Here is an 11145-nt window from a genome sequence, read left to right as displayed (position 1 = left end):
AGCATGAATAATAAACATTTATCATGATATAAGGAAATAAATAATAACTTTATTATTGCCTCTAGGGCATATTTCCTTCAGTATCCCACTTGCACTAGAGTCAATAATCTAGATTACACTATAATGATTCTAACACCCATGGAGCTTTGGTGTTGATCATGTTTTGCTCGTGGAAGAGGCTTAGTCAACGGGTCTGCAACATTCAGATCCGTATGTATCTTGCAAATCTCTATGTCTCCCACCTGGACTAGATCCCGGATGGAATTGAAGCGTCTCTTGATGTGTTTGGTCCTTTTGTGAAATCTGGATTCCTTTGCCAAGGCAATTGCACCAGTATTGTCACAAAAGATTTTCATTGGACCCGATGCACTAGGTATGACACCTAGATCGGATATGAACTCCTTCATCCAGACTCCTTCGTTTGCTGCTTCCGAAGCAGCTATGTACTCCGCTTCACATGTAGATCCCGCTACGACGCTTTGTTTAGAACTGCACCAACTGACAGCTCCACCGTTTAATGTAAACACGTATCCGGTTTGCGATTTAGAATCGTCCGGATCAGTGTCAAAGCTTGCATCAACGTAACCTTTTACGGTGAGCTCTTTGTCACCTCCATACATGAGAAACATATCCTTAGTCCTTTTCAGGTATTTCAGGATGTTCTTGACCGCTGTCCAGTGATCCACTCCTGGATTACTTTGGTACCTCCCTGCTAAACTTATAGCAAGGCACACATCAGGTCTGGTACACAACATTGCATACATGATAGAGCCTATGGCTGAAGCATAGGGAACATCTTTCATTTTCTCTCTATCTTCTGCAGTGGTCGGGCATTGAGTCTGACTCAACTTCACACCTTGTAACACAGGCAAGAACCCTTTCTTTGCTTGATCCATTTTGAACTTCTTCAAAATCTTGTCAAGGTATGTGCTTTGTGAAAGTCCAATTGAGCGTCTTGATCTATCTCTATAGATCTTTATGCCTAATATGTAAGAAGCTTCACCGAGGTCTTTCATCGAAAAACTCTTATTCAAGTATCCCTTTATGCTATCCAGAAATTCTATATCATTTCCAATCAGCAATATGTCATCCACATATAATATCAGAAATGCTACAGAGCTCCCACTCACTTTCTTGTAAATACAGGCTTCTCCAAAAGTCTGTATAAAACCAAATGCTTTGATCACACTATCAAAACGTTTATTCCAACTCCGAGAGGCTTGCACCAGTCCATAAATGGATCGCTGGAGCTTGCACACTTTGTTAGCTCCCTTTGGATCGACAAAACCTTCCGGTTGCATCATATACAACTCTTCTTCCAGAAATCCATTCAGGAATGCAGTTTTGACATCCATCTGCCAAATTTCATAATCATAAAATGCGGCAATTGCTAACATGATTCGGACAGACTTAAGCATCGCTACGGGTGAGAAGGTCTCATCGTAGTCAACCCCTTGAACTTGTCGAAAACCTTTTGCGACAAGTCGAGCTTTGTAGACAGTAACATTACCATCAGCGTCAGTCTTCTTCTTGAAGATCCATTTATTCTCAATTGCTTTCCGATCATCGGGCAAGTCAACCAAAGTCCATACTTTGTTCTCATACATGGATCCCATCTCAGATTTCATGGCTTCAAGCCACTTTGCGGAATCTGGGCTCACCATCGCTTCTTCATAGTTCGTAGGTTCATCATGATCTAGTAGCATGATTTCTAGAACAGGATTACCGTACCACTCTGGCGCGGATCTTACTCTGGTTGATCTACGAGGTTCAGTAGTATCTTGATCTGAAGTTTCATGATCATCATCATTAGCTTCCTCACTTATTGGTGTAGGTGTCGCAGAAACAGTTTTCTGTGATGTGCTACTTTCCAATAAAGGAGCAGGTACAATTAGCTCGTCAAGTTCTACTTTCCTCCCACTCACTTCTTTCGAGAGAAACTCCTTCTCTAGAAAGGATCCATTCTTAGCAACGAATGTCTTGCCTTCAGATCTGTGATAGAAGGTGTACCCAACAGTCTCCTTTGGGTATCCTATGAAGACACATTTCTCCGATTTGGGTTCGAGCTTATCAGGTTGAAGCTTTTGCACATAAGCATCGCAGCCCCAAACTTTAAGAAATGACAACTTTGGTTTCTTGCCAAACCACAGTTCAAAAGGCGTCGTCTCAACGGATTTTGATGGTGCCCTATTTAACGTGAATGCGGCCGTCTCTAAAGCATAACCCCAAAACGATAGCGGTAAATCAGTAAGAGACATCATAGATCGCACCATATCTAGTAAAGTACAACTACGAAGTTCGGACACACCATTACGCTGTGGTGTTCCGGGTGGCGTGAGTTGCGAAACTATTCCACAATTTTTCAAATGTACACCAAACTTGTAACTCAAATATTCTCCTCCATGATCAGATCGTAGAAACTTTATTTTCTTGTTACGATGATTTTCAACTTCACTCTGAAATTCTTTGAACTTTTCAAATGTTTCAGATTTATGTTTCATTAAGTAGATATACCCATATCTGCTCAAGTCATCTGTGAAGGTGAGAAAATAACGATATCCGCAACGAGCCTCAATATTCATCGGACTACATACATCGGTATGTATGATTTCCAACAAATCTGTTGCTCTCTCCATAGTACCGGAGAACGGTGTTTTAGTCATCTTGCCCATGAGGCACGGTTCGCAAGTACAAGTGATTCATAATCAAGTGGTTCCAAAAGTCCATTAGTATGGAGTTTCTTCATGCGCTTTACACCGATATGACCTAAACGACAGTGCCACAAATAAGTTGCACTTTCATTATCAACTCTGTATCTTTTGGCTTCAACATTATGAATATGTGTATCACTACTATCGAGATTCATCAAAAATAGACCACTCTTCAAAGGTGCATGACCATAAAAGATATTACTCATATAAATAGAACAACCATTATTCTCTGATTTAAATGAATAACTGTCTCGCATTAAACAAGATCCAGATATAATGTTCATGCTCAACGCTGGCACCAAATAACAATTATTTAGGTCTAATATTAATCCCAAAGGTAGATGTGGAGGTAGCGTGCCGACCGCGATCACATCGACTTTGGAACCGTTTCCCACGCGCATCGTCACCTCGTCCTTTGCTAGTGCCCGCTTATTCCGTAGTCCCTGTTTCGAGTTGCAAATATTAGCAACAGAACCAGTATCAAATACCCAGGTGCTACTGCGAGCTCTAGTAAGGTACACATCAATAACATGTATATCACATATACCTTTGTTCACCTTGCCATCCTTCTTATCCGCCAAATACTTGGGGTAGTTCCACTTCCAGTGACCAGTCTGCTTGCAGTAGAAGCACTCAGTTTCAGGCTTAGGTCCAGACTTGGGTTTCTTCTCCTGAGCAGCAACTTGCTTGCTGTTCTTCTTGAAGTTCCCCTTCTTCTTCCCTTTGCCCTTTTTCTTGAAACTAGTGGTCTTGTTAACCATCAACACTTGATGCTCCTTCTTGATTTCTACCTCCGCAGCTTTCAGCATCGCGAAGAGCTCGGGAATAGTCTTGTTCATCCCTTGCATATTATAGTTCATCACGAAGCTCTTGTAGCTTGGTGGCAGTGATTGGAGAATTCTGTCAATGACGCAATCATCCGGAAGATTAACTCCCAATTGAATCAAGTGATTATTATACCCAGACATTTTGAGTATATGCTCACTGACAGAACTGTTCTCCTCCATCTTGCAGCTATAGAACTTATTGGAGACTTCATATCTCTCAATCCGGGCATTTGCTTGAAATATTAACTTCAACTCCTGGAACATCTCATATGCTCCATGATGTTCAAAACGTCGTTGAAGTCCCGATTCTAAGCCGTAAAGCATGGCACACTGAACTATCGAGTAGTCATCAGCTTTGCTCTGCCAGACATTCATAACATCTGGTGTTGCTCCAGCAGCAGGCCTGGCACCCAGCGGTGCTTCCAGGACGTAATTCTTCTGGGCAGCAATGAGGATAATCCTCAAGTTACGGACCCAGTCCGTATAATTGCTACCATCATCTTTCAACTTTGCTTTCTCAAGGAACGCATTAAAATTCAACGGAACAACAGCACGAGCCATCTATCTACAATCAACATAAACAAGCAAGATACTATCAGGTACTAAGTTCATGATAAGTTTAAGTTCAATTAATCAAATTACTTAAGAACTCCCACTTAGATAGACATCCCTCTGATCTTCTAAGTGATTACGTGATCCAAATCAACTAAACCATAACCGATCATCACGTGAGATGGAGTAGTTTTCAATGGTGAACATCGTTATGTTGATCATATCTACTATATGATTCACGCTCGACCTTTCGGTCTCCGTGTTCCGAGGCCATATCTGCATATGCTAGGCTTGTCAAGTTTAACCTGAGTATTCTGCGTGTGCAAAAACTGGCTTGCACCCGTTGTAGATGGACGTAGAGCTTATCACACCCGATCATCACGTGGTGTCTGGGCACGACGAACTTTGGCAACAGTGCATACTCAGGGAGAACACTTCTTGATAATTTAGTGAGAGATCATCTTATAATGCTACTGTCAATCAAAGCAAGATAAGATGCATAAAAAGATAAACATCACATGCAATCAATATAAGTGATATGATATGGCCATCATCATCTTGTGCTTGTGATCTCCATCTCCGAAGCATCGTCATGATCACCATCGTCACCGGCGCGACACCTTGATCTCCATCGTAGCATCGTTGTCGTCTCGCCAATCTTATGCTTCCACGACTATCACTACCGCTTAGTAATAAAGTAAAGCATTACATCGCGATTGCATTGCATACAATAAAGCGACAACCATATGGCTCCTGCCAGTTGCTGATAACTCTGTTACAAAACATGATCATCTCATACAATAAAATTTAGCATCATGCCTTGACCATATCACATCACAACATGCCCTGCAAAAACAAGTTAGACGTCCTCTACTTTGTTGTTGCAAGTTTTACGTGGCTGCTACGGGCTTAAGCAAGAACCAATCTCACCTACGCATCAAAACCACAACGATAGTTTGTCAAATAGACTCCGTTTTAACCTTCGCAAGGACAGGGCGTAGCCATACTTGGTTCAATTAAAGTTGGAGAGACTGTCGCCCGCAAGCCACCTATGTGCAAAGCACGTCGGGGGAACCGGTCTCGCGTAAGCGTACGCGTAATGTTGGTCCAGGTCGTCTCGTCCAACAATGCCGTCGAACCAAAGTATGACATGCTGGTAGGCAGTATGACTTATATCACCCACAACTCACTTGTGTTCTACTCGTGCATATAACATCAACATAAATAACCTAGGCTTGGATGCCACTGTTGGGATTCGTAGTAATTTCAAAATATTTCCTACGCACACGCAAGATCATGTGATACATAGCAACGAGAGGGGAGAGTGTTGTCTACGTACCCACGCAGACCGACTGCGGAAGCGTTGACGCAACGTAGAGGAAGTAGTCGTACGTCTTCACGATCCAACCGATCAAGTACCGAAACTATGGCACCTCTGAGTTCGAGCACACGTTCAGCTCGATGACAATCCCCGGACTCCGATCCAGCAAAGTGTCGGGGAAGAGTTCCGTCAGCACGACGGCGTGGTGACGATCTTGATGCACTACAGCAGCAGGGCTTCGACTAAACTCCGCTACAGTATTATCGAGGAATATGGTGGCTGGGGGCACCGCACACGGCTAAGGAATAGATCACGTGGATCAACTTGTTTGTTTCTGGGGTGCCTCTGCCTCAGTATATAAAGGACTAGAGGGGGGAAGGCTGGCCGGCCATAGGAGGCGCGCCAGGAGAGTCCTACTCCCTCTGGAGTAGGATTCCCCCCCCCCCCCAATCCTAGTTGGAATAGGATTCGCGGAGGGGGGAAAGAGAGAGAGGGGGCCGGCCACCTCTCCTAGTCCTAATAGGACAAGGGGAAGGGGGGAGGCGCACAGCCACCTTGGGCTGCCCCTTTCTCCTTTCCACTAAAGCCCACTAAGGCCCATATAGCTCCCGGGGGGTTCCGGTAACCTCCCGGTACTCCGGTAAAATCCCGATTTCACCCGGAACACTTTCGGTATCCAAACATAGGCTTCCAATATATCAATCTTTATGTCTCGACCATTTCGAGACTCCTCGTCATGTCCGTGATCATATCCGGGACTCCGAACAACCTTCGGTACATCAAAATGCATAAACTCATAATATAACTGTCATCGTAACCTTAAGCGTGCGGACCCTACGGGTTCGAGAACAATGTAGACATGACCGAGACACGTCTCCGGTCAATAACCAATAGCGGGACCTGGATGCCCATATTGGCTCCTACATATTCTACGAAGATCTTATCGGTCAGACCGCATAACAACATACGTTGTTCCTTTCGTCATCGGTATGTTACTTGCCCGAGATTCGATCGTCGGTATTTCAATACCTAGTTCAATCTCGTTACCGGCAAGTCTCTTTACTCGTTCCGTAATACATCATCTCACAACTAACTCATTAGTTGCAATGCTTGCAAGGCTTATGTGATGTGCATTACCGAGAGGGCCCAGAGATACCTCTCCGACAATCGGAGTGACAAATCCTAATCTCGAAATACACCAACCCAACATCTACCTTTGGAGACACCTGTAGTACTCCTTTATAATCACCCAGTTACGTTGTGACGTTTGGTAGTACCCAAAGTGTTCCTCCGGTAAACGGGAGTTGCATAATCTCATCGTCATAGGAACATGTATAAGTCATGAAGAAAAGCAATAGCAACATACTAAACGATCGGGTGCTAAGCTAATGGAATGGGTCATGTCAATCAGATCATTCAACTAATGATGTGACCTCGTTAATCAAATAACAACTCTTTGTTCATGGTTAGGAAACATAACCATCTTTGATTAACGAGCTAGTCAAGTAGAGGCATACTAGTGACACTCTGTTTGTCTATGTATTCACACATGTATTATGTTTCCGGTTAATACAATTCTAGCATGAATAATAAACATTTATCATGATATAAGGAAATAAATAGTAACTTTATTATTGCCTCTAGGGCATATTTCCTTCAATATCACCCTCAGGATGTGCAACTCCCAAGGAAAAAAGGCTAGGTGGCGAATGGTAAAACCAAGGTTGGGCCTTGATGGAGGAGTTTTATTCAAGGCGAACTGTCAAGGGGTTCCCATTATAATCCAACCGTGTAAGGAACGCAAAATCCGGGAACATAACACCGATATGACGGAAACTAGGGTGGCAAGAGTGGAACAAAACACCAGGCATAAGGCCGAGCCTTCCACCCTTTACCAAGTATATAGATGCATTAATTAAATAGGAGATATTGTGATATCCCAACAAAATATCCATGTTCCAACAAGGAACAAACTCCAATCTTCATCTGCAACTAACAACGCTATAAGAGGGGCTGAGCAAATCGGTAACATAGCGAAACAACGGTTTGCTAGGAAAAGGTGGGTTAGAGGCTTGGCTCAACAATATGGGAGGCATGGTAAGCAAGTGGTAGGTATCGCGACATAGGCATAGCAAAAGAGCGAGCATCTAGCAAGCAAAGATAGAAGTGATTTCGAGGGTATGGTCATCTTGCCTGAAACCCCGCAAGGAAGAAGAACGAGTCCATGAAGAAGACAAACAGACGTAGTCGAACGGTTCCTCACAAACGTGACGTTATCGGAACCAACTCGAATAAGCAACACTGGAAAGAAACAAACAACATAGTAAACAACCAACACATGAACATGGCATGATCTGCGGGATGCGGTATGCGGTGCATATGCATGATTTGGAAAGGAATGATTGAACCTGGCCTCAACTTGGAAAATGAAGAGTGCCACTGGAAAGAGGAGTTGATTTCGGTTGAAATTGATATAAAGATCACCGGAATCGGATGCACGGTTTGGAAATGGCAAGCAAAACAAATATGGCACCGGTCTGCGATAAACAGCACGAGACCACCTAAATGCATCAAGAACAACATGCTACAGCACTCAAACATGGCAACAAAATACATGGCAGGGATCCTCTCATGATGCTTGACAAAAGATGAACACTGAGCTACGGCTAAATCACTCAATAGCAAGCTCAAACAATCATGGCAAAAGTGCAAAAGATAACAGGATTCAGACTTCGTGAAATTAACAGGATATCATGAATTTATCATCAGGAAGCAAAGTTTAGAGCATGATAACTACATGCTACAGGAACATATCGTGGAAAAGCAAGGCATAGCATGAAGCTACTCTAAGCATATAATAAAAGTCCCTTAGTGACCATGAGCCAAAAGGGATCAGAAAATACAATTGCAAGCATGTGAACATAGCAAAAACATAAACAGATCCAGACTTGGTGAAAAACTGGAGCATGCAAAACAGATTAACAAGTAGGCATGTTTACGAGCTCGATGCACTCACTACAGAGCATGGAATGACAAACTAAGCATACACCCATCAAGAAGACATGGCATAGAAGCTATACATGGCAAGAACAACATCATAGCATGCACGGATCAATAGCAACAACCTCGGCAAAATCGCTAAACATGTTAACAATCTGCCAGGAACATTTTATAGCAAAAGTAGAGCTCGATTGACTCAAGCTAGAGTGCTCCATAAATGCAAACAAAGACATGGATGGATAGATCACCACAATATCTACAAAACATCCTTACTGATTATCCTCAAAAGAGGCCCAGATCACTAGGAAACAATATGAACATATGGCATAAAAATAATGACAGGGCAAGGACTTAGTGAAATTCCAAGTCCCTGAAATCAGCATCATCGAGTAAGCTACTTTGCATGCTTGTGCTAGTCACCACAAAGATTACAAAAATACATGGCATACACCCCTGTAAAGATGGCATGACATTCTACAAAACACATGTAGAGCTCAAGATCATAGCATACACACATTAATCATGGCAAAAAAGACAAAAGTGCATTTGCTGAAACAGATCTGACATAAACATCACATAGCCCTTTTCCAACAACATTTCAGGCATCAAGATGAGCTCAAATGAAAATGACGCAATGAGATGAAATGATGTACTCGTCGAGTTGAACATTTTGATATGCCACACGCACGAATCGAAGCTACGGATGCAGAGTTATGATGCAGAGAAAAAGCCTGAAAATACTAAGGACTTAGAGAAATATACCCTCTCGAGAAAAAAAATATCAGGCCGGAGGAAGTGGAGCTGGGCCTCGAGAAGATGGGCCGGCGCTGGGCTGCGGTGGCGATTTCGTCCGGGCGCGAGGTAGAGGAAGGCTAGGGTTTCGTCCGCGAATTTGACGAGATGCACATATTTATAGGTAGAGGGAGCTAGGAGAGTCCAAATGAGGTGCGGTTTTTGGCCACACTATCGTGATCGAACAACCGAGAGGATGGAGGGGGTTTAGGTGGGGTTTGGGCCACTTTGGAGAGGTGTTCGGCTGCAACACACACGAGGCCTTTTCGGTTCCTCGGTTAACCGTTGGGGTAACAAACGAAGTCCAAATGGCACGAAACTTGACAGGCGGTCTACTGGTAGTAAACCAAGGCCGCATGACAAGTCTCGGTCCAATCCGAAAACTTTTAACACCCGCACACAAAAAGAGGTAGAAAGGACCACCGGAGGACATAGGAGCGCCGGAATGCAAAACGGACAACGGGGAAATGCTCGGATGCATAAGACGAATACGTATGCAAATGAAATGCACATGATGACATGCAATGCATGACACGCAAGCAAAGACAAGGCAACAACAGCGAATAACTGGACGACACTTCGGTCTCAGGGTGTTACACTTAAATAGTCTTGATCGCGAGGGTGTGAGATTGCTGAGTCCCCGTGACTCACATATTACTTCCAAAACCAGATGCAGGGACCGATGATACCGCTCCAAGGGATTCAACTGAGCTCAAGTGGCTGTTCGATGAGGACTCACGACGATACTACGTGTCTTTCCTAGATGATCAGTAGTGGTGCCCAGTTGGGGCGATCGGGGACTTTGTCGCATTTGGGGGTTGATCTTTATTTTGGTTCCATAGTCAGACCTTGAGTGTATTGGATGAATGTAATGACTTATTTATGTATTTGTGTGACGTGGCGAGTGTAAGCCAACTATGTACCTTTCCCCTTTATTTATTTACATAGGTTGTTGTGAAGATTACCTCACTTGCGACATTGCTTTCAATGCGGTTATGCCTCTAAGTCGTGCTTCGACACGTGGGAGATATAGCCGCATCGAGGGTGTTACATGCAGCTACGTGGAGATGGTCCATTCAAAATTCTTGCGAAGATCAATGACAATGCTTACAAAATTGACCTTCCGATGAATTATGGAGTTAGTCCAACTTTCGATGTGTTCGACCTCTCCTCATACTTTGCACCATCAGACTCGAGGATGACTCAATTTTCAAGAGGGGGAGGATGATGAGGACACCACAACCATCGACAAGTCCCCAACAATTATAAGTCCAATCATAAGAAGTCGCGCCAAATTAATAAGTGATCAGGTGAACGCTAACTTAAGTTTACCTTGTAACCTTGATGACACAACTATACTTTCATCTCCATTTTTTTGGTTGAACTTAGGTATCACATGAAAGAAATCCAACAACCTATGAGCTCTTGAAACAACCGGTTTGGAGGAACAAGTTTGGAGAATACTAGTTTCAAGTGAATTTGATGATGTCAGTTTTTATCCCTGATATTTCGTTGTGCTACACACATGTGATGGAGAGACGGGGCCATAGGGGTATATCATCAGAAGTTACATCAAATTTACTTTCCAATGCAAAAAATCTCACATCATTTGGAGTTGTGAGTCAAAAGCTCTAGTCATTCTCGTGGAAGGTGTCCAAGCTGTCAAGGTTTCGCGAATTTTTGAGGAGCTCTCCAACAACTCCCAAAGTTGACTCCTTATTCTCCAAAGAAAGCTATGCAAACCTGCTTAGTTTTAAAACCATTTTCACACCTAGCTAAGCGGAGTTGTCCCTACTATAAACCCCATCTCCCCCATCCTCTTAGAAACCTTTTGCCAAACCATTCAACTACAAGCTTATGCAGCAAGACTGGTAGAGAGATCCTTCCTACCTTTGCTTTTGTGAGTTCATCCGGATTCGCGAGAAGGAGCCTCTAGTCCCCC

Source organism: Triticum dicoccoides, chromosome 3A, assembly GCF_002162155.2.
Source record: "Triticum dicoccoides isolate Atlit2015 ecotype Zavitan chromosome 3A, WEW_v2.0, whole genome shotgun sequence".
Lineage (NCBI taxonomy): Eukaryota > Viridiplantae > Streptophyta > Magnoliopsida > Poales > Poaceae > Triticum > Triticum dicoccoides.
The sequence above is the reverse complement of the archived record's forward strand: the minus strand, read 5'-3'. Positions refer to the sequence as shown.